This window comes from Salmo salar, chromosome ssa16 (assembly GCF_905237065.1).
Source record: "Salmo salar chromosome ssa16, Ssal_v3.1, whole genome shotgun sequence".
Classification (NCBI taxonomy): domain Eukaryota; kingdom Metazoa; phylum Chordata; class Actinopteri; order Salmoniformes; family Salmonidae; genus Salmo; species Salmo salar.
The window spans coordinates 14,989,137-15,013,885 of NC_059457.1; the positions used below are offsets into that span (position 1 = coordinate 14,989,137).

The window sequence follows — 24,749 nt, forward strand, 5'->3', positions numbered from 1 at the left end:
GTATAGCCTACTGATGTTGCTTGTGACAAAACACCGATAAATCACCGATGTTATTTGACAGGAATAATCCATTGTTTAAGAATACTAAGACTCCCCCCTCAAGAGTCGTCTGTCAGAAATTCACTTTACATGATCCTTTCAAATTGTTAAAAATAAACGGTTCAGTTTTGGAATAACGGTTCATTCGGGAATTGAATTCCCAAATATGCCTCCCTGTAGTCAGTCCCTGTAGTTATGCCGCGTTCAAGTACTAGTCGGAACTAGGAAATTGGCGAAATTTCCGACATGCTAAATTGTTGTAGTTATACACGTGCCGCATTCAACGAATCACCAATTAGGACATTCCCGAGTTTCCTAGTTCCGACTAGTATAGGAACGCGGCAGAAGTAAGCTTCTCTACTGTTTTCCAGCGTGCTCGATTTCCGTATCCAACGGGAGACATCCATTTCCATCATCACCATAGGTTAGTTAGAGGGAGTAACGGTGTCAGACGTACAGAAAGTCCCGATTTACGTCTTCGCTAAACAGCCGAGGAACCTTGGAGGCACAAAGCTGGAACACATTAGGAAACAGTAATATCTCGTGGTGGAAGACCGAATTCAAACTTTATTATTTGCTTGGAAGTTCCGAAGCATAGTTTTTTTTCTGGACTTGCTTTGCGCTGATACAAGTCTGACAGTTAACAACAAAGTAACTTGTAAGGTGATTCTCAACAGGTAAGACCGCATATTACATTATATTGCAGTAATTTAGGCTACAGTACTGTTTTGAGTCAATTACTGTGTGTTACTTTGAATGCCAGTTAAATAACTTTATCAACTTTGCGATTTCTCCAGACTTTCCTTCGCTGTTTGAGCTTCATACAGAGAGAGCACACATGTAGCCTATAATTTGTTAGAATATAACGTTGTAGGCTTGTTGCTTTATGTTTAGAAATGTAGTCTACCACAACGTTATATCACGTTCATATGTTAGTTACGTGCGATTAATGTGTTAAATGCACCTATAGTTACTAGCGGTTCTGGGGGGGACAACAATTTTGGACCCCCTTGTGGCCCCCCTAAATGTGGAGTATGAAATAATTTTTACATAACACATTTTTGCTCTCATTCTTTTTTTACATCCGTTATTAGACAGTGGCAACGCGGAACACTAATTTAACCCACACATTTTCTAGAGGGACGCTTTAGGCGGAACACAAAAGTATCGTACCATATGCAAAACGATATGACAACAATAACGTCTAATGTAACTGGCTCCTCTAACAGTACAACTGGCCCCATCTTGGCCCCCCCAGTTGAAATGGTCTAGAACCGCCACTGCCTATAGTCCCTATAGCATACTAAATTAATATAAAATCAAATGTAGCCTTACATAAAGGTCTGGACAAACCAAATAACCACTGCTGATTACATCAATTATTTACTTTTCGGTAGATAGTTTTCACGTCTGATTATCCTACTAGTGAGCATAAAAGATGCCAGTTGATTGCTGCATTCAGTATTCCTAAAACTAAAGGAATGCATAGGGGTTATGGCTCTCTCATGCACAGATTTAAGGAATGTGACGAATCAAAACATAAATTCAGAGCACTTTGAGGAGGAACAGCTGAGAGGCGTCTAGTGCTGATCTAGTATGTGAGAAGCATGCCTTGTCGAACAATTGGCGCGATTACTGGCAGGGTCTCATAGCTTGAGTGCCATAGTGATGGTCTGTCTCTGTGTTGCAAAGGCTGTGTCTGAAGCAGAGATAAAGCCTGTTTATATGCTTATAACAATGTTATTACATCTGTATCAATGGCTTTTCAGACCAAGATATGACAGTGAGAGCGTTCATCACGGCTGCATTGGACCTTTAACCATTTGTAACACACGTAAATGGTTTAAATTCCACAAAATAAACATGTTTAAAAAATTAAAAATATTCACGCATTTATAGTCAAATTTGTCGTTTGAAAGTAGACGTTTTCATATGTTTGTCATGTTTTGAACAGATCTTTTTGTACATTTGTCTGTTATTCATTCAAAGTGTTGTGTTTCTGTGATACTCAAGAGGCTGAGAAATTGATGATTGAGCTAATTTGACATATGGTACGACATAAAATGGCCACTAATATTATATATATATTAGCTTTACATTTGGAACGCTATGGGCTATCAACTCATTTCCAATTGCATCTGGAAGATGAGAATCTTGACTTGTTATAGAGACATTGGCAGGAATCTAAATATGCATTTACATTTTAGCATACATTTTTACATATAGTGGCTGCAACGCCCCCCAGCGGGTGGCTCCAAATCTGGGGTGGCTCCATTTCTACTGAACAAAAGTAAACGCAACATGCAACAATTATAACAGTTTTACTGAGTTGCAGTTCATATAAGGAAATCATTCAATTAAATATATTCATTAGGCCCTTATCTATGGATTTCACATGACTGGGCAGCGGCGCAGCCATGGGTGGGCCTTGGGAGCCAGGTCAACCCACTGGGGAGCCAGGCCCAGCCAATCAGGAGGAGTTTTTTTCCCTCAATAGGGCTTTATTACAGACCTAAATACCCCTCAGTTTCATCAGCTTTCCAGGTGGCTGGTCTCCAATGATCCCACACGTGAATAAGCCGGATGTGGAGGTCCTGGGCTGGTGTGGTTACACGTGGTATGCGGTTGTGAGGCCGGTTGGACGTACTACCAAATTCTCTAAAACAACATTGGAGGCGGCTTATGGTAGAAAAATGAACATTCAGTCCTCAGGCACTCTGGCAACAGCTCTGGTGGACATTCCTGCAATCGGCATGCCTATTGCACGCTCACCGAAAACTTGAGACATCTGTAGTATTGTGTTGTGTGACAAACGTTTAGAGTGGCCTTTTATTGTCCCCAGGACAAGGGGCACCTGTGTAATGATCATGCTGCTTAATCAGCTTCTTGATATGCCACACCTGTCAGGTGGATGGATTATCTTGGCAAGGAGAAATGCTCACTAACAGGGATGTAAACAAATTTGTGCACCAAATTTGAGAGAAATAAGCTTTTTGTGCATATGAACATTTTCTTCTGGGATCTTTTATCTCAGAAAATGAAACATGGGACCAACACTTTATATGTTGCATTTATATTTTTGTTCAGTATATATATTTTCAGGATGCATACTGTACATCTACCTCTGTGCCAAATGTGATGCTTCTCTCATGAAATTGACTAGTGAGTCCACATTTTCAGCTTAGTCACCTGCGCACCACTAGTATACAAAAGAAAGATACTTTTCCATTCTTCCCATATTAACACTAGAACCACCTGGCCTTTCAGGATACAGTGCCTTCGGAAAATAGTCAGACCCCTTCACTTTCTCCACATTTTGTTAGGTTACAGCCTTATTCTAAAATTGATTAAATCGTTTTTTTAAATCAAATCAAATTGTATTTATCACATGCGCCGAATTCAACAGGTGTAGACCTTACAGTAATATTACTAGCCAGGTGCGCAGGTGAAATGATTTTCTCTATTCCTAAACAAAAGCACCAGTGCATGAACAATTGTAAAGGATTAATTGCATAAAAAAATATGAATGGAAATTAATTCATGATAGGATATAAAAAAAACTGTCATTTGTTGATTGTATCAGACACTGTATTGTCCCCTTATACCCGTGCCTTTACACATGAATCAATCGTGTCTTCTGTTTATGCTTCAGGTTCCACGGTCAGCACACAGCTTCAGGGCTTTGTGTGAGCAAGCCGCTAATACAAATTGGTTACACTGCACACCATTTTTATGGGCCTTGTTTTGTGTGCACCTGCCGACTTGACATTGTTTCTTCTTTTTACTGAGTTGGAGCTGTGGTGCTTGGGGAAGAGGGAGAGCAGGACCTGCTGCCTTGGCGGCCTGCTTGGCGGCTATAGCTTCTTTCTTGGCGTTCACGTGGTTCTTACGAAGCTCACGTGCCAGATCCATGATACAATCTCTCCTGCTGACTGTCTTGTCGAGGCATTGTTTGCACAACAGGTGCGCGTTGATATCAGCCATGTCGAGCACGTTGTAGAACACCGTAACAGGCCAGCGGCGAGTACCTCCTTTTACAGAGTACTGTCTTGCCATCTGGTTGAGTGCATCCACACCAACCTATTGCAAAAAAAAATTAAATAGAATAGAAAAGGTTAGAACTATATACAATTATAATACTAATAGTAATAACAGTAATATTAATGTAATATAATTAAAGGGTATAATATTTGGTGTTTGGCAGATGGAAAAGCTACCTATATATAGCGGAGATATACACTACCATTCAAACGTTTGGGGTCACTTAGAAATGTCTATGTTTTCCATGAAAACATACATGAAATGAGTTGCAAAATGAATAGGAAATATAGTCAAGACGTTGACAAGGTAATAAATAATGATTTTTAATTGAAATAATAATTGTGTCCTTCAAACTTTGCTTTCGTCAAAGAATCCTCCATTTGCAGCAATTACAGCCTTGCAGACCTTTGGCATTCTAGTTGTCAATTTGTTGAGACAATCTGAAGAGATTTCACCCCATGCTTCCTGAAGCACCTCCCACAAGTTGGATTGGCTTGATGGGCACTTCTTACATACCATACGATCAAGCTGCTCCCACAACAGCTCAATAGGGTTGAGATCCGGTGACTGTGCTGGCCACTCCATTATAGACAGTATACCAGCTGACTGCTTCTTCCCTAAATAGTTATTGCATACAGTAGTTTGGAGCTGTGCTTTGGTTCATTGTCCTGTTGTAGGAAGAAATTGGCTACAATTAAGTGCCGTCCACAGGGTATGGTATGGCGTTACAAAATGGAGTGATAGCCTTCCTTCTTCAAGATCCCTTTTACCCTGTACAAATCTCCCACTTTACCACCACCAAAGCACCCCCAGACCATCACATTGCCCCCACCATGCTTGACAGATAGCATCAAGCACAAATCCAGCATCTTTTCATTTTTTCTGCGTCTCACGGATGTTCTTCTTTGTGATCACTTCAAACTTAGATTTGTCTGTCCATAATACTTTTTTCTAATCTTCCTCTGTCTAGTGTCTGTGTTCTTTTGCCCGTCTTAATATTTTATTTTTATTGGCCAGACTGAGAAATTGCTTTTTCTTTGGAACTCTGCCTAGAAGACCAGCATCCCAGAGTTGCCTCTTCACTGTTAACGTTGAGACTGGCGTTTTGCGGGTACTATTTAATGAAGCTGCCAGTTGAGGACTTGTGAGACATCTGTTTCTCAAACTAAACACTAATGTACTTGTCCTCTTGCTCAGTTGTGCACCGGGGCCTCCCACTCTTCTTTCTATTCTGGTTAGGGCCAGTTTGTGCTGTTTTGCGGAGGGAGTAGTACACCGCGTTGTATGAGATCTTGTTTCTTGGCAATTTCTCGCATGGAATAGCCTTCATTTCTCAAAACAAGAATAGACTGACGAGTTTCAGAATAAAGTTCTTTGTTTCTGCCCATTTTGAGCCTGTAATCGAACCCACAAATGCTGATGCTCCAGATACTCAAGTAGTCTAAAGAAGGCCAGTTTTATTGCTTCTTTAATCAGAACAACAGTTTTCAGCTGTGCTAACATAATTGCAAAAGGGTTTTTCTAATGATCAATTAGCCTTTTAAAATGATCAACTTGGATTAGCTAACACAACGTGCCATTGGAACACAGGAGTGATGGTTGCTGATAATGGGCCTCTGTACACCTATGTAGATATTCCATAAAATAACTGCCGTTTCCAGCTACAATAGTCATTTACAACATTAACAATGTGTACACTGTATTTCTGATCAATTTGATGTTATTTTAATGGACAAAAAAATGTGCTTTTCTTTCAAAAACAAGTACATTTCTAATAACTCTAAACTTTTGAGCGGTAGTGTATACCTTTGTGCTATTGTAGTCTGCCACCGTCTCCGGTTTCTTCTTCTGGTCATTGACGATGGCAACAGTGGGATGCATGGTGCTGAGGATGCAAACACTCGTATTTATTTTACATCTGTATACCGTGAGTGTTGCTTTACCACTCTGCATCACTGATGTGGAGTACAGCTCAACCAATATGTTGTTTTGCGCAGAGCGGGGCAGCTCCCGCCTTTGTTTGTTCACTGTTCCGAGTAGACTAGTCTTCTTTGCAATCAACTTGTCTGCCAGGGAAATTGATGTGAAGAAGTTGTCCATGGTCACCTTTCTGCCTTTGCCTATGTAAGGCTCCACGAGTCTCAAAACCACAGTCTCGGACAGTAGCTCACCCGCTGGCCTGGTTTAATCTTTCCCCAGATATGGAAAGCCATTGAGCAAGTACTTGGTTTCGACATTGGTCACATGTACCATTATCAGTTTCTATCTGGTTTCGAACAGAATAGCATATTTCTATTGCCATTTTATTATGTTACTAGTTTTTGCTTAGTAGCCAGAGCAATGCTGCCGCGTGAGTGGTCATGTGCTGAATGCATAGACAGCAATGATATTCTTGCGAAAAGTGAAATTTGGAAATAGAGCTGCACCTCTTGAATTATGAGAGTTATTCGACAAAGGTAAGTGTCATAGAAACTTCAGAATATCCTCTTTCAGATACTATATAAAAATCGAAATGTTTTACCTACATGTGACTCTGCAGGAGGATTTGATAAAGCGATGCTCCTTTCCCTGCATCGGTAAATTACAAGATGCACCCATCTCTTCCTGTACAATTTGACAACTGATAGGCCTAATATTGTCACTCATCAAATTATTGTCAATTTAATCTTGTCTATAGTCTAACTCTTATTATTTGTGAAATTAGTTTCGGTATAGTTTAGGTGTAGTTTCGATGGGCCGGCTGTGGAGGCTGAGTGGCATCGTTTATTTCCTGCTCATCAACTTGGATAGAGTCAAGGATATGTTTTGCATTATTCTAAAGGCCTACTGCAACACGTAGCATGTTTTTGTTTCCCTTACAATACATTTGATTAATAATAAAGTTACAGTAAATAATACAGTCCTGTAACAGCTTATTTTTACAAAGTAAAACATAGGAGAGAATGGTATCAACCTGCAAGGCGCGTGGTCAAATTATACGCTGATAAATAGGCGTAACACAAACTCATCATTACACTAGTTATAATTAAAAATCAACCTTTTAACTCACATCATTCAGTTAGGCCTTATTTAAATTCAATTGTGAAGTAACTTGCACAATTATTGCCCATTCCATCCATTTGTCATTCAGTGGACTGGCATCGTTTGCTTCGCTAGATAGATTCAGTGATATGTTTTGCATTATTCTAAATGCCTACAGCAACATGTAGCATGTTTTCTTTTCCCTTACAATACATTTGATTAGTAATTGAGTTATAGTAAATAAAATACATTGTCTTGGCGGATTAAGTTGGGAATAGGTGTTTAACCTCTTACATCTAGACGTTCCGCTAGCGGAACACCTGCTCCAATATCCAATGATAGGCGTGGCGCGAAATATGACTATTTTACACCATTTTAAAGACAAGACTCTCCTTTATCTAACCACACTGTCCGATTTCAAAAAGGCTTTACAGCGAAAGCAAAACATTAGATTATGTCAGCAGAGTACCCAGCCAGAAATAATCAGACACCCATTTTTCAAGCTAGCATATAATGTCACATAAACCCAAACCACAGCTAAATGCAGCACTAACCTTTGATGATCTTCATCAGATGACACTCCTAGGACATTATGTTATACAATACATGCATGTTTTGTTCAATCAAGTTCATATTTATATAAAAAACCAGCTTTTTACATTAGCATGTGACGTTCAGAACTAGCATTCCCACCGAACACTTCCGGTGAATTTACTAAATTACTCACGATAAACGTTCACAAAAAACATAGCAATTATTTTAAGAATTATAGACACAGAACTCCTTTATGCAATCGCGGTGTCCGATTTAAAATAGCTTTTCGGTGAAAGCACATTTTGCAATATTCTGAGTAGATAGCTCGCCATCACGGGCTAGCTATTTTGACACCCACCAAGAAAGAAAAATTTGATTACCTTTGCTGTTCTTCGTCAGAATGCACTCCCAGGACTTCTACTTGAATAACAAATGTTGGTTTCGTTCCAAATAATCCATAGTTATATCCAAATAGCGGCATTTTGTTGTGCGTTCAAGACACTATCCGAAGGGTAACGAAGGGTGGCGCGTTTCGTGACAAAAAATGTCAAAATATTCCACAACCGTACTTCGAAGCATGTCAAACGCTGTTTAAAATCAATTTTTATGCGATTTTTCTCGTAAAAAAGTGATAATATTCCGACCGGGAGTCGTTGTTTTCGTTCAAAGACTGAAAATGAAAACATGGAGTCGTCTCGTGCACACGTGCGCCAGTCTCATTGTTCTCAGATCGACCACTTACCAAATGCGCTACTGTTTTTCAGCCATGGCCTGCAAAGTCATCATTCAACGTTCTGGCGCCTTCTGAGAGCCTATGGGAGCGTTAGAAAATGTCACGTTACAGCAGAGATCCCCTGTTTTGGATAGAGATGATCAAGAAGGCCAAGAAATGGTCAGAGAGGGCGCTTCCTGTTTGGAATCTTCTCAGGTTTTGGCCTGCCAAATTAGTTCTGTTATACTCACAGACACCATTCAAACAGTTTTAGAAACTTTGGAGTGTTTTCTATCCAAAGCAAATAATTATATGCATATTCTAGTTTCTGGGCAGGAGTAATAATCAGATTAAATCAGGTATGTTTTTTATCCGGCCGTGAAAATACTGCCCCCTATCCATAATAAGTTAAAAAAAAAATGGTAAAAAGGCTCTAAAACCTTTCTGTTTTTGTGATTTCATAATTCTGACAAGTGAGCAGTGTCAAATAAAACATTTAGGTAAAGTCAGGGAAGTTTTTCTGGCTGACTTTTTTTATTTACAATATCAAACGTCAGTGGCGGTTCTAGTGTTCTAGTGTTCTAGTCTTAACACAAGTCCTAAAGTTTCAGAAGCATCAATAAAAGGGTTTAGAAGTGATGACATTTTTGAACCCTTGGTGTCAAAATTCACCCCTTTTGGCGCTTTTAGTGTAATGGCATTTCTTGCATTGTCCAATGTCCTGGATCTGACAGGCTGACATGTTTCCTCAATAGCATTGTCAATCTCCATTGTCAGCATCCACATTTCTAGCTTTGACCTTTATTTTAATAGTTGGCCTCGTTGTTTATTGAGCTCTTAAAGCTGAGCCATGAGTGAAACTGGGCGACTTTTGTGGTGCATCTCCTTCATGCAATGCATTCTCCAGATGTTATGTGCATTGTGCATTGCACTTTACATGCTTTGAAGCACATTGAATGGTTCACTTATAGGCCCTTGTGGCTGACTACTCAATTTACAGCTCTGTCTGTCAAGCTTGTACCAACATCCCATCAGGATTTTGTTTAGACGTTTTCTCATTTATCAGTCTTCATTGATACATTTTGCTGTAAATTCTGATTCTTCACCCTTCAGAGGAAAGTGTTGAGAAAACAGAAACAAAATAGAGCATTCTCTTTCTCAAATTGTTACTCCTAATGCAGAAGTCAGAGTACGCCTTCCCTAAAAAAAGTATAACGGGATCCTTGGGGTGTCCCAGCTATGACCTTTACTTAATTCAGATAATGATTTATGGGTGACTGTTTTTGCTTTTCTCTCTTCCTTTTCACACGGCCTGTGTAGCTCTGGTTCATATCCTTGCACTGGAAGAGGGAATTCATTTAACCGTGTTAAGACTTATGCTTTGAATCCTTTGCAGTTGACCCCACATTCCTCAAACTCTTCCTGCTCTCTTGGTGACTCTTAGACCTGTAACTGAGGAGAAATGTGTCAATTTCCTGTTTTATGTTCTTCTCAGAGGAGTGGTGTGAATAGGTGGACAACATGTGAGGATGGATGTGTTCTTTGCTACATACCCCAAACCTCATACATCATGTGGATATCTTCCATCCTCCAGTAAGAATTAATAGCAGTGCCACACCCAAAGACAAATGACTACACTCCAGAACCCCCAGCTGCTTTTCATTGTTTTGATCCCTTCATTGGGCTCGGTTTACATAATGAAGCTGATATAAAACTGCCTTCAAAGGGCACCGTGCTTTCCACAGCAATCCTTCTCCATTACTATTTAGAATGAACAATCATACTCCATGCAGCTCATATAATTTATTCTCAGATACGCTGGTTAATTCGCTACAGCAGTTTTAGACAAACAGCAGCAGCAGTCCCAACTATGTTTATTTCCCGTCTGTCCCGTTCACTCATCATGGTGACCAGCTAGAACCCGTTTCCGCTGCCCTTCATGAAAGTTCCCATTATCTTGGACAAGCTAAACAGCGCTGGGCAGATCCCGTGCCACTGATACTCAATGGGCGAGCCTGTGTTGCTGCTACATCAACATTTGATTCTCCCTTTGACCTCTCTGTGTCTCAGTGCCATTCCGTACCCTCTGCGGCTACAGCTCAGGGCCAATCACAAACTGGAACAAGGCTTGGCCTGTGTCTATTTGAGACATCCCTGGCAGGATCGGTCCAGGGGGTCGGTCTCTGACTGTGCATCTGTCCCTGGCTGGCTCACAAAAAGAGCAGTTCAGATCACACTCATACTTTTCAGACTACTCATCTCAGGCTGGCATTTACATTGACATTTTAGTTGGCAGACGCTCTTATCCAGAGTGACTTACAGTTAGTGCGTTCATCTTAAGATAACTAGGTGGGACAACCACATATCACAGTCATAGTAAGTAAATCTTTCCTCAATAAAGTAGCTATCAGCAAAGTCAGAGCTAGTAAGGGGGAAAAGAGTCAAGTGCGAGTGTTACTGGCAGACAGTGAAATTATCTCCCATGTTTTTCTGTGCTGAAGTGCGCATTTCTGTAAGCTTCTCGGATGCGACCTCATGCTTTACACTGCGAGCAAGCTGCTGTTTACTAGTCAAGTATATTTTGGAGCCGGGTATTCTGCATGCTTAGTTTGCTGCTGCAGCGAAGCTCTCATTTTTAAGACATATTTCTATTGAAATCTCCGCGTGAATCCTGTTGTGCTGCACTTGCTATAAAATGACAGGGAGCTTTGACCTTGGTTCCCTTGTGCTTAATGGCATCTCGTTTACATACTGAGTTTGTTCTGGTGTGACTGCCAAAACATCCCACGCAAGTAGGATCTCAGCTTCATCAAGGCTTTTACAGGTACTATCGAACAAGGATACAGTATTGTGAATGGGAAGGAAAGCTGTGTCCTGCTCAGACTGAGCTGTGTTGATATCTTACTGATCGGCTCAGAATTGTTATTTAGCTCAGTGTATTTTGGTAGATGAGGTCAGATATAACATGTCCTATTACCTATAAAGGTTAGAGTTCCTCAGAACTCAGAAAGACTTGACTGGCTGTTACTCTACCAGAAGCCATTTTCAGTGCAACCCTATGTCGCAGCATTGGTAATGTCCGGCTTGTTGACTAATGGGGTGGATTTCCTGACTGAATGTAGCCGGTGACAACTGCCTTTGTCTGGGTTGTTGGCAAGCTCGTCTGGGTTCGGCCTCTGGCTGTTTGAACCAACATTTGACATGAAAGCTGCTGCTGATGGATAAAAGGGACTTTTACAAGGCATCTATCAATGAAGCACTGGTGAGGTAGTAACCCAAATGATTAGACAACACATTTAAGATCCCTTTCAGCTACATTATGTGTGCTGTTGTGGGGCTGTAGTGGACTAAGAAATTATCATGGTCCACACACACCAACACAGTCGTGAAGAAGGTACGACAATGCCTCAGGAGGCTGAAAAGATTCGGCATGGGCCCTCAGATCCTCAAGAAGTTATACGGTTGCACTTTTGAGAGCATTTTGACTGACTGTATCAGCGCTTGGTATGGCAACTGCTTGGCCTCTGACCGCAAGACGCTACAGAGAATTGAGCGTACGGCCCAGTACATCACTGGGGCCGAGCTCCCTGCCATCCAGGAACTCTATACCAGATGGAGGTGGAGGAATACCCAACATTTTGTTAAAGACTCCAGCCACCCAAGTCTGTTCTCTCTGCTACCGCTTTGCAAGTGGTGCCGATGCACCAAGTCTGGAACCAACAGGACCCTGAACAGCTTCTGACCCCAAGCTATAAGACTGCTAAATAGTTTGTCCGGGTAGCTATTGGTTAACTATTTAACTATCTGCATTGACCCTTTTTGCACAAACTTTTTTTACTCATCACATACGCTGCTGCTACTGTCTTATCGATCCTGTTGCCTAGTCACTTTATCCCTACCTACAATACATGTGCGTACCCCATGTACAGTGCATTTGGAAAGTTTTCAGACCACTTTACTTTTTCCATATTTTGTTACATTACAGCCTTATTCTAAAGCTTTTGTTTAGGAATCGAGAAAATAATTTCAACTGCGCACCTGGCTAGTATTATTATTATTATTATTATTAACAATATCGTAATCATCTTTCTTTTTCTACTACTTTGTCAAAAGAAGTTGTAACTGGACTTTGTTAATTACTATAACTATATTACTAATTGAATCAACAAATACACTTGATCTGTCACGTCCTGACCATAGTAAGTTGTTCTTTTCTATGGTAGAGTGGTCAGGGCGTGACAGGGAGTGTTTATGTTTGTTCTATGTCTTCTATTTCTATGTTGTAGTTCTAGTTTGTCTATTTCTAGGTTGGGGTTTATTGGGTTGACCTTCAATTGGAGGCAGCTGGTCCTCGTTGCCTCTAATTGGAGGTCATATTTAGTAGGGGTGTTTCTGCATGTTGTTTGTGTGTTTCTTGAGTAGTGTGTTGTCTCTCTGCGTCACGGTTTGTTGTTTTGTGTGTTCTAGTAATTAAGTGTATCGCATTCAGTTTCACGCTTTAATAAATATGTGGAACAACGACAACGTTGCATTTTGGTCCAATCCTTATAACAGCCGTGACATGAAGCCACTCCTCAGTAAAAGACACATGACAGCCCACTTGGATTTTTCCAAAAGACACCTAAAGAATCAGACCATGAGAAACAAGATTCTCTGGTCTCATGAAACCAAGATTGAACTCTTTGCCAAGCATCACATCTGGAGGAAACCTGGCACCATCCCTACAGTGAAGCATTGTGGTGGCAGCATCATGCTGTGGGGATGTTTTTCAGTGGCAGGGACTGAAAGATTAGTCAGGATTGAGGGAAATATGAATGGAGCAAAGTACAGAGATCCTTGATGAATACCTGCTCCATACCGCTCAGGACCTCAGACTGGGGCAAAGGTTCACCTTCCAACAGGACAACAACCTAAGAACACAGCCAAAACAATGCAGGAGTGGCTTCGAGACAAGTCTCTGAATGTCCTTGAGTGGCCCAGCCAGAGCCCGGACTTGAACCCAATCAAAAATCTCTGGAGAGACCTGAAAATAGCTGTACAGCGAGGCTCCCCATCCAACCAGACAGAGCTTTAGAGGATCTGCAGAGTAGAATGGGAGAAACTCCCCAAATACAGGTGTGCCAAGCTTGTAGCGTCATACCCAAGAAGACTTGAGGCTGTAATCGCTGCCAAAGATGCTTCAACAAAGTATTGAGTAAAGGGTCTGAATACTTATGTAAATGTGATGTTTATTTATTTTTTATGAATGAGCAAATGTTCGAAAAAACTGTTTTTGCTTTGTCATTATGGGGTATTGTGTGTAGATTGATGAGGGAAAAAGACTGTTTCATCCATTTTAGAATAAGGCTGTAAATAATTAAATGTGGAAAAAGTCAAGTGGTCTGAATATTTTCCGAAAGCACTGTATATAGCCAGGTTATTGTTGCTCATTGTGTATTTATTCCTTGTGTTGTTATTTTTCTATTATTTCTATTTTTGTCTCTGCATTGTTGGGAAGGGCCCATAAGCTTTTCACTGTTTGTCAACATCTGTGGTTTACAAAGCATGTGACAAATAAAGTGTGATTTGATTTGTTCACTTTAACATGATCGAAATGGTAGCTCCTCTTGGGAGGAAGAAAATTACTCAAAAATGAAAGCCTCATACCAATCTGAGGGATAGGTTGGGCCATGATCTTCCAGTACCACTGAAGGGATGTCTGGTCCTACTGTTTTTTAAGGACTAAAACGATCTGGCTGAAGGGGATTAAGTGGGAGAGAGTAAAGTGAAACCATAGAGTTTGGAAGATGAGCAGGCTTCGGGGTTTAAGTGGTGAACCTTTATTTAGCAGAGGCTTGAGGGAGCCGTTTCTTTGTGTAACCTTAGATAACTAGTCAATCTTTCTTGAGAGAATATATTATTTCAGTGTTTGATACGATTAATGTCTAACACTTGCCATATTGGGTTGCAATTCAACTGTAATGATCCGTACTTAACCTGTCTCTCATTATCTGAAGAGTGTTAGATGGAATTTATTTCTGTTTCAGTAGCCTGCCAGCTAGCTGATGACAGTTTTTGATAAGCCTGTGTTTGATGACTTGGCTCAATGTTTTATCTATTCTAGAGGACCGATAGTTCCAGGTGTGGGTGGATCCCACATACAGGCTTCAGTATTCAGATCATCTTTGTCATGAAGTGACATTTTAACTGGCTATAAAACAGGTTTATAATAATACACGTTTTGAGAAGTACCTCAGCATAATATGATATTTTATGGCGTGTTAATGACATCACGCCGTGGTGAAATTGAACAATACAAAGTGGAACCGTCGGGTGTTAGACTTCTCACTGGAAGAGACGGAGCCTACGTGAGCCAGTGAGAAGACGGGCTGTTTGTGATCATGAGACTACCAGTGTCAACAGCCTAAGCTACAGAAGGAACATGAATGGACATAACTGCAGGAGGTTTTCATCCATGCTCTGACTTCAAGATGATTTAGTCCCTACCTAACGTCCATAGGCTAGTCGTTAGCGTCAATTACTTATCCCAGACAGAGGAGCTCGCTGCTTATTGCCTGACCCTTCCTACCATTAACCTCGCTGTGTACTCCGTTAGAGCAGGAAACCGTCTTATTGTTGTTTCAGGAAATCGTTCGTGCCCCACATCACAAGACCTTATGATGTTCATTTGCAGTAGCAACACGTAAAGAGTACGAAGAATCCTTTGGCAATACGCTTGTCTATTCCCTTAGCATAGTCTGATCCCTATCCAATGTGAATTAGTAGCCTAGCTAATGCCTCTAGCAGGCTTAGCAGTGAAATTACACTTGTTCCAGACAGTTGTTCACATGACCTAGTCCCTCTCAGAGCACGGAACAGTCAGTTCCTGGAATGAGTTTGTTTTCTAGACGGGATTTCACCCCTCTCTGTTCCCCAATCTAAGATCAAATCAAAGTGCATTATATGCACAGGATACACGTGGTGTACACAGTACAGTGAAATGCATACTTGCAAGCTATCCTCTCAACAGTGTGGCAACACAAAACAAAATGTTCAATGAAAGACAATGAGTAGATCATTGTTTTGTTCATTTCTATCCATTACAATAGCAACCAGAGTAATAACACAGATAGAACAAGGAGCAAGATGTTTCACCGGATGTATAGATCTGAAGCATCCGGTTGGAATTTCCACTCACTACCAAATATGGTGAGGAGAGGAAGCCTAGTGGCAGGCAGTGGGAGAAGATGGAGCGAGATGGAACTGGCTCAACATTCAGCTGATTTTCTCATTAAAAAAGTAAGAGCTCAATGTAATTTTCTGTTTCCAAAACGAGAATCTGTTACAAACAGAGTGCAAGTTTTGTAGATGTGACCCTTTGACAAAGTATCAAAAAAATTGCTTTCTTTACAAGGATTGCAAGGGTGAATGGAGTAATTGGACACACTCAGTTCACAGAGAAGGTGTCACCCAACGTAAATATGCACATACATGCAAGAATGCACCAATAGGATCTCGCTAGCTCGTGCTTGGCTCTGCCCACCTTCTTGCTTGTTCTGCCCACTATGCTTCATTTGCTCCAATTCAAAATGACGCAGATGATGTAACGGCCGTCGTAGGAAGTGGACCAAAATGCAGCGGGTACGTGAATGCTCATATTTATTTTATTTCGAACACCACACAAAAACAACAAAACGAAAAATGAACGACAGCTAACAGTTCTGCAGGCTAAACATAGCAGTGCACGAATACAACTGTAGACCTCGGGCAGAAGGGCGACTCTGGGAGCTTCGGACTGTAGTGCGACTCTGGGAGCTCCAGACTGTAGGCCGTCTCACTCGGTTCCGGACTGTAGCCCGTCTTACTCGGTTCCGGACTGTAGGCCGTCTCACTCGGTTCCGGACTGTGGGCCGTCTCACTCAGTTCCGGACTGTGGGCCGTCTCTCTTGGTTCCGGACTGTGGGCCATCTCTAGACGGGGCGCTGTCGTCGGACACTCTGGACGGGGCACTGTTGCCGGAAGCTCTGGACGAGGCACTATTGCCGGAAGCTCTGGACGGGGTACTGTTGTCGGAAGCTCTGGATGGGGACTGCGCACTGAAAGCCTGATGCGTGGGGCTGGTAGTGGAGGTACCAGACTGGATACACGCACCTCAGGGCTAGTGCGAGGAGCAGGAACAGGACGAGTTGGACTGGGCTGACGCACTGGAGGCCTGGTGCGTGGTGCTGGCTTAGAAGACGCCAGACTGGATACACGCACCTCAGGGCTAGTGCAAGGAGCGGGAACAGGATACACTGGGCCGTGAAGGCGCACTGGCGGTCTTGAGCTCAGTACTGGAACCACCCTTACTGGCTGGATGCCCGCTTCCCCCTGGCAAATGCGGGGCGCTGGCACCGCGCACACCGGCCTGTGAATGCTCGGCCTCGACGCCGTGCGCATCACCCCATAGCACGGGGCCTGACCAGTAACAAGCTGCCTCCGATAAGCACAGGGAGTTGGCTTGGGGCTTAACCCTGGCCCAGCCAAACTACCCGTGTGCCCCCCCAAAAAAATGATTGGGGCTGCCTCTCAGGCTTAAATGCCAACCGTGTGTATAGAGCCTCATACCGGCGTCGCTCCGCCTTGGCTGCCTCTATCTCCTCCGGTGGGCGACGATATTCCCCAGCCTGGTGCCATGGTCCTGCCCCGTCCAGGATCTCCTCCCATGTCCAAGTCTCCGAATAGTCCACATAATTCCTCTTTTGCTCCTTACCCCGCTGCTTGGTCCGTTGATGGTGGGAAGTTCTGTAACGGCCGTCGTAGGAAGTGGACCAAAATGCAGCGGGTACGTGAATGCTCATATTTATTTTATTTCGAACACCACACAAAAACAACAAAACGAAAAAATGAACGACAGCTAACAGTTCTGCAGGCTAAACATAGCAGTGCACGAATACAACTTCCCACAAAGGGACAGGTGAAAACAGGCTACCTAAGTATGACTCTCAATCAGCAACAACGATGTACAGCTGTTCCTGATTGAGAGCCATACCAGGCCAACACAAAGAAATACACAACATAGATAGAACCTAGAAACAACACATAGAACATAACCCAAAACCCCCGGAATACTCAAACCAAACACCCCTCTACATAAACACACACCCCGAACCACATAAAACAAATACCCCCCTGCCACGTCCTGACCAAACTACAATAACAAATGACCCCTTTACTGGTCAGAACGTGACAGATGAACTATCTTGAGTTAGTTATAAATATCTTTGGTAATAATATAGTAAATACACCTACTTCTAGGAAATATCCTATGACAATATGTAACCTTGTCTCTGAGCCACAGAGTCTGATTTCTGTCCAGTGTTAATTAGTAGCCTTACTCAGTGGTTCCCAAACCTTTTCACTCAGCCCCCATCTCCCTAGTTCTATGGGCACAAAGCACTGTTCATGACACAAACTGTTTACACCCTTCTTGTTGGTGGAGAGAATTTTGCAGGTTTAAAGCTTATTTTCTTGCAATTTTGCCATGTCTAATGTGTATTCATGTGATATTTCAGTGACTAAAAAATTACAACAATATCTATGGGCAACAAAACCTAACCTAGTTGATCTGGACGTTTCGGACAAGTTATAAATAGCTCTCTAAGGTATGCAACGACTAACATGACAGGAGGAAATGATGCACTGCCCAGTTTCTACTATTACAACTTTGAAGAGTAAGTTTAAAGCCAGACTGAGTTTCTTAAATAAATACTACTGCCCTAGCTAATGCTTTTAGCAGGCCTACCAGGGATGTCAAACCATAACACTCCTGTCCAGTGTGAAGTAGTAGCTAATATAAGTGAAGGACCTCAGAGAGTTGTCCCCAGTGTGACTAATGGTAGACAAGGGAAGCTCATTGACAAGGCACAGCCATCTCTCCCTCAAGCTTCCGCCAGGCCGATAATCAAAAGCACCTTTGTGAGCTAGAAGAAAGGTTGGGCTTCTTGGCTTGGCTACCACACTGTGGCAATTAAACATGTTGGTAAACATGGACCTCCTCGCTCTCTCTCTCTTTCTCCACTTCTCTACTTGTGTAACTCCTCTTAGCACCTACCACAACACAAATCCACACTGCCACCTGGATTTGCAAAATCCTCATTGGTTTTGACTTTATGTTTTTATGTTACGAGCCCAGATGGACTGGTCTGCCCTCTCTGCCGTAAACTATATTCGACATCGTTTTAGTACAGTCATTAGTGCATCTGGAAGCAACAGCCAAGCTTCTTATTTCCCCTGCTGTTTGCCCCAACATTAGTTGAGTGGCTAGTGATGGGTCATTTGCCTTTCAATCTCACTCTGGTTCTCCTGTATTGCATTATTGCAAGTTAAACAACAGCTGAAATCATATTACTGGTTCACTGACGTTCACAATAGGAAGCGAATGGACACACTGATTATGATGCTCTAAAGATGCAGTCATGTCGGTGCTTTTCTTGGTGTATTAAGTGGATGTCCGTCTGATTTGCCCCCTAGCTTTTCCTTAAATAGTTGGCCTTGTATGAGCCTTAAATAGATGTACTGAATGTCCTTCCCAGTGGTTTCACCAGGGAGTATCAATAACACACTCCTCTCAAACATCCGATTTGGTATGCGAATCCTCTTGTTCCATGTTCCTGTTATGTTATGCGCGCGTGTGAGTGTATGCGTGCGCGCATGTGTTTTTGTGTGTGCACGTCTATTGCTTTCAGTGTTATTCCGAGCTCTAATATATTTTGTGTGTCGCTGTGTTTATCTTAGAAAAAAACAGAGTGAGGCTACTTATTCCTGACCTAGCACTTCCTCCCTGCTCTATCGTGTGAGTGACCTCACACGCAGGAAGTAGAGTTCACTGGGCTGCCGGGACACCCAGGATTTGTGTTGATTTCATAAATGAACCATTAAGCCATGTTCTCCTCAGATATTTCAGTTAAACTATTCATGTTTTCCTAAACCGACACATCATTTGCATGCAAATAAGCAATTTGGTTCTTTTCATGTTGCAATTGTAAGCGTTTATTTATCTTCTCCCTCACTAATAACATTATAAAGACTAGGAAATCTGTCTTGAGAAGAAAGGATTAATTCCAGTTAGACTAATTAAATGACAAGAAGACGATTGCGTGACAGATTGAACTATTTAACTGTGAGCTTGCTCTGTTTGCATCCCTCATAACACAGTTTCCCCATCACTGCACTCCAGCAGTGGTATCTACTGTTTATCCAGATAGAAGAGTGGCCCTCCAAAACCACCTGCAGCAGCAGTCCTGACCATCTCTCATCCAAAGCTGGCCCGACCCTGCTTAGCTTGCAGTGGTAACCACCAGAGGGGCCGTGTGGTACTAAGGGTGCTGCTGACAGACTAAAGCATTTAGCGAAATTAGCATTTGAGTCACTCTTTGAAAAGGTAGAATAGTAAAGGTTTCTTCAAATACATTGCAATGGCCATTTCGATGTGGACCTTAACCCATAAGAGTCTAAGCCCTGTCTAAGCCGGTCGAGGGGTTGGGGGGGGGCTTCTACTAAGCTATATGGAATTGTTTTAAGAAGGTCATACCAAGGATCATTTTGCTATTTGAATTTTAAGACCCCTTGAAGTATCAGAAAAATATGTAAAACAAATATTTGATGAACATGTTTATTTGTCCTTACTGCTATTAACCCATACAAACGCATTGAATAACAGATTCACTTCATGGAACAACAGAACGCCCAAAAAATGTGAAGAAAAATTGGTTCTGAAGTGTCTGTCCTATATCTGAGAGATATACAGTAAGAAAGATCAGGAAACATTATTATTATTTTATTTTTTTTACATGTATTTAACCCCATGTTTTTGTCACTAAACAGTCTCTGGCTTAGACAGGGCAAAGACGGTAGAGTGATTTATTAACCTTATTTTGTGCTTACACATGCAACTAAACAAAGTCAAATATTCCCTTCAAGCTAGCTACATTTAATGGATTTCTGACTGTTCACAGGAAGGAAACGACCGTCAGCGTTTCTCACATAAATGCATATAAATCCTGCAATCAGATTGTTAGCTTTTTTGAGGAGTTATTCCGTTTTTTTTTTTTCATGGAAAGCAATGGGACAAGATGGTGGCCTATGAATGTCTGGAGCTTTCTGCATATTGTTGTCCAGAATTTGGTTCTCCACTGAAGCGTTATAAGTCCTTGCCACTGCGCAAACCAGCGCATTGCATTATTATCACTCAAACAAGCAGGCAGATGGTTGGCTAAAATAAAAATAACAACGCCATGGCAATACGCAGAGAAACATTACATTGATAAAGACATTTCGGACTATCGCAGAAATCCATAGACCCTTCCCTCGCTCTCTCTTTGTCCGCCTCTGAATGCACCATCTGGGGGCAGCAGTTGGAGCTGTTCGGTGCTGCTTCACGGTTGTTTAATGCAACGCAGTCACACATTTTGAGGGGTCCCCACTTAACATGGAAATGGGGTTGACCCCACGCATGCTGCGTAGCCAACTCTGGACCTAAATGGGACACCAGGAAAGTATCTGAATACACCCATTGTCTGGGGCACTAGATGAAGTTTGGGGTTGAAGGGTTTGATCCCATTTAAAACCATGACCAAGTATTGGCCTCTCTCTCCTTCCCTGAAGGAGACCACTGGAAAACACAGTCCAGAGGATGCCAGTGGTTTCTGCCCCAAACTGTGAGAATAATTCAGAATCCATGAGATCTTTCGCAGAGGCATTTCCATGAGCATTGTTCTTCTTTTAGAGACTGTGGTTGAGAATGATGTACCATGTGCAGATGTGACCACAGGACAGACATGGACACAGGGCATACTTTAGCCTATCCTCAGTGCAGCTGTGGGACTGGGTCTGACTGTGCTGGCTTTTCCAACAGACATGTGGGAACTCTCACAGACAGGCTCAGTCAACTCATTGACACATGGCATGAGGCAAGACCAAGTGGTACAACATGCTATCACAATTTTAGTTTGCTAGCTAAATAACACGTACAACCTAGTAAATGGCCATAGTGTCACTGCATTGGAATGGTTAGCTACTGATTAGGAGATACTGTTTCACTGCTAGACACACATATACAGTAATTCTGGATGCTAATTAGGGTATGCACATTGTCATTTCTTTGTGGCTATATTGGTACACATAAAAGTACACCTTTTATTTTAAGGTGCCCTTCAGCCTCGCTGAGACCTCCATGCCAATTATGGGCACTGGCTCTTTTTCAGGAAGTCTCTGTTATTTGTAGGGGGATATTAATAACTTGAATAACTGAGAAGCAATTCATGTGGAGACGGTTTATCTTCAGTGTGTGAGACGAATATGGGAGAATATATATATATATATTTTTGAAAGGGCCATTCCACGGTAACAGAATGCAATCATTGGCCATTGTTTTTTGTTTGGCATACATTTAAAAAGTGAAAAATCTCATTCTCATTCTGTTACTGTGGAATTGCCCGAAAGCAATTTTCAGAACTGATGTTGATCCAAAATCAGTGTTCCAAGTGATATAACCTCAAAGACGACTTATCATCATTTTGTTCTTTATCAGGTCACTTTCAGATGTGGAATGTCAAGGGATTTTGCAATAAATTATTTATATCAAATCAATAACAATGAAAGGACTTTCTGATGATGCACTGAAGATATGAATCATCTCATGATTGATGTACTGTTATTGCACTATGGGAGCCAATATAGGATCCAAAGGTAATGAAGTTTCTATGAGGCTCAGTCTGGTTTTTTGGTAGCGTCATAATCCAGCTCTGATGTGAAATCTGATTGAGGCCTGTGGTTCATGCATGAGTTAGCTGGTATTTGACACTTCCTGATTCACTGCCACATGGGTGATTGAACTAAGAATAGGTTTACTGAGTCTTACTCAAATCAACTGAGCTGAATTATAATACAGTACCTATTCTGAAATGGCAATTTAGAAATTGGTAATTATTCGCAGCCGGCCACGGCCGAGAGACCCATGAGGCGGCGTCCAATTGGCCCAGCCGGCCGGGATGTCCTTGTCCCATTGCGCTCTAGCAACTCCTGTGGCGGGCCGGGTGTATGCACGCTGACACGGTCGGTGTTTCCTCCGACACATTGGTGTAGCTGGCTTCCGGGTTAAGCGAGCAGTGTATAAAGAAGCAGTGCGGCTTGGCAGGGTCGTCTTTCAGAGGACGCGCGGCTCTCGACCTTCGCCTCTCCCGAGTCCGTAGGGGAGTTGTAGCGATGGAGCAAGACTGTAACTCCCAATTTGTATATCACGAAAATTGGAGAGAAAAAGGGGTAATAAAAAGAGAAAGAAATCAGAAATGAGGAAGTATAAAATCCAGAAACAAGAGAATGAACAGACATGAGTTCCTTGGTTCTGAGATCTGTCAACGTAAAGAGGTATTTAATTGACTATGCCTATTGGCATCGTCCAACATCCTCACTTCTCTTTAGCTTCGAAAAGTGTCAATTTAATTATATTTAAATGCACCTTGCCTAGGGGATAGGACCAATGTGAATCATAGACATAGGTTGGGCACGTCAACAAAGTTGTATCTTTGCATGTGTGTTTCTTACATTACCTTGTCTTTGTTGATGCCTTTGTGATTGACCCAGCAGCTAAACTGTGAACTCAACAGCCTTTCATTCTGTGGAGCCTAACTCCATATGAAGTCACATCTACTCAGTGTAAAACTTTTCAGAAGCTCTCTTATGCATGTCCAAGAACATCAGGAATCAAAATGATTTTTATTAGCAGCGATGGAAAAGCTTTGGCATTCAGCTCTGCCTTTTAGTTGCCAGTGTGCAGGGAAAGCAGCTGGAATTGGGTACTGCGGGCTGTGGGGAGAGATTATGTCAGTGTGTGTGTGTGCATGAGTGTGTAGCTCGGAAAATCTGTGCCTGTCAGGAGAGGGTCCCATCATTCACTCTCTGGACTGGGACAAGACTATTGGACTGTTAGCACATTGCTGCTTCTGCTGCAGAGGAGGATAGGAGCTCTCAGAATATGCAAGAGGAACACTGATTAGGGCTGTGAGGGAAGATGGCAAGAGTAGCAGGTGCATAATACAGGCATTTCCATGTAAAAAGCCCCATGAGCTCTAACATGTGAAGTTTATAGGAGCACATCAAAAACCCATGAGCACCTTCTCTTTACATTTACTGTAACCAGCCCTCTCACCCACTGAGTACCGTCTGGTCTTTCCAAATCTAAACCAAACATACAGTTGAAGTCGGAAGTTTACATACTGTCACATCCTGACCTTAGTAAGATGTCATTTTCTATAGTAGAGTAGGGCAGGGCGTGACGGGGGTGTTTTGGGTTGTTCTATGTTTTCTATTTCTATGTTTAAGTTCTAGTTTTCTATTTCTATGTTGGGATTGTTTGGGTTGATCTCTAATTGGAGGCAGCTGATCCTCATTGCCTCTGATTAGAGATCATATTTAAGTAGGGGTTTTTCTCATTGTTGTTTGTGGGTTATTATCTTTTGAGTAGTGTGTTTACCCTCTCTGCGTCACGGTTTGTTGTTTTTGTATATTCAAGTATTTAAGTGTATTGCATTTGTAACAGTGTAGGTTCCGTCCCTCTCTTCGCCCCAACCCGGGCTCGAACCAGGGACCCTTGCACACATCAACAACTGACACCCCACGAAGCATCGTTACCCATCGCGCCACAAAAGCCGCGGCCCTTGCAACGCAAGGGGAAACCCTACTTCAAGTCTCAGAGCGAGTGACGTCACTGATTGAAATGCTATTAGCGCGCACCACCGCTAACTAACTAGCCATTTCGCATTGGTTACACTCACCCCCCCTTTGACCTCCTCCTTTTCCGCAGCAACCAATGATCCGGGACACGGCACCAATGTAACAGTGTAGGTTCCGTCCCTCTCTTCGCCCCAACCCGGGCTCGAACCAGGGACCCTTGCACACATCAACAACTGACACCCCACGAAGCATCGTTACCCATCGTGCCACAAAAGCCGCGGCCCTTGCAACGCAAGGGGAAACCCTACTTCAAGTCTCAGAGCGAGTGACGTCACTGATTGAAATGCTATTAGCGCGCACCACCGCTAACTAACTAGCCATTTCACGTCAGTTACACATTCAGTTTCACTTTTAATAAATATGTGGAACTACGAACACGCTGCATTTTGGTCCGCTCCTTCAGACAGCCGTGACAGAATAACCCACCATAAAAGGACCAAGCGGCGTGAGGAGAAGTACTTGGAGTTGTGGACTTGGGAGGAAATATTAGACGGTAAAGGACCCTGGAGCCAGGCTGGGGAGTATCATCGCCCGAATGAGGAACTAGAGGAAGTCAAGAGGGAGCGACGTTACTACGAAGCGCTATATCCACCTATAATCCCCCCCCCCAAAATGTGGGGGGGCATAAGGGGAGTTTGTCAACATCAGGGGG

General features: G+C 42.5%; 1 protein-coding gene across 2 annotated transcripts in view; it reads left to right on the forward strand.

Moving 5' to 3' along the window:
- The first annotated feature begins 352 nt into the window (after positions 1 to 352).
- tspan9a (tetraspanin 9a) overlaps positions 353 to 24,749 on the forward strand; it is a 288,735-nt gene continuing 264,338 nt past the window's right edge. For both annotated transcript variants that reach the window (XM_014147922.2, XM_014147923.2), the window contains exon 1: positions 353 to 716. The gene's annotated coding sequence lies outside the window, so the exon portion shown is untranslated. The remainder of the gene's footprint in view (positions 717 to 24,749) is intronic.